The 244-nt window shown below is 40.6% G+C and overlaps 1 pseudogene; it reads left to right on the top strand.

Annotated features, from left to right (window-relative positions):
- LOC115069032 lies at positions 1-93 on the top strand (annotated as a pseudogene; the record flags this gene model as incomplete).
- Positions 94-244: the final 151 nt, after the last annotated feature.

Consider the following 244-nt stretch of genomic DNA (forward strand, 5'->3'; position numbering starts at 1 on the left):
AGCATATATACTAAAATAGGAACGATACAGAGAAGATAGGCATGGCCCCTGCGCAAGAATGACATGAAAATTCGTGAAGTGTTCCATATTTTGCACTGCCCCCCAGAGAAACCGAGGCAGGCTGTAGAGCAGGCTCTCCAAACCTTATTCTTTTTAAAATAAAAAATAAAAAGATGGTGGTTTGCTCTTTCACGAAGAGACTCATCATGTGATTCAAAACCCAGGCATATCAGAAGTGAGTATA

The sequence above is a fragment of the Nannospalax galili genome, unplaced genomic scaffold (assembly GCF_000622305.1).
Source record: "Nannospalax galili isolate Female #2095 unplaced genomic scaffold, S.galili_v1.0 C46131019, whole genome shotgun sequence".
In the NCBI taxonomy this organism is placed as follows: Eukaryota; Metazoa; Chordata; class Mammalia; order Rodentia; family Spalacidae; genus Nannospalax; species Nannospalax galili.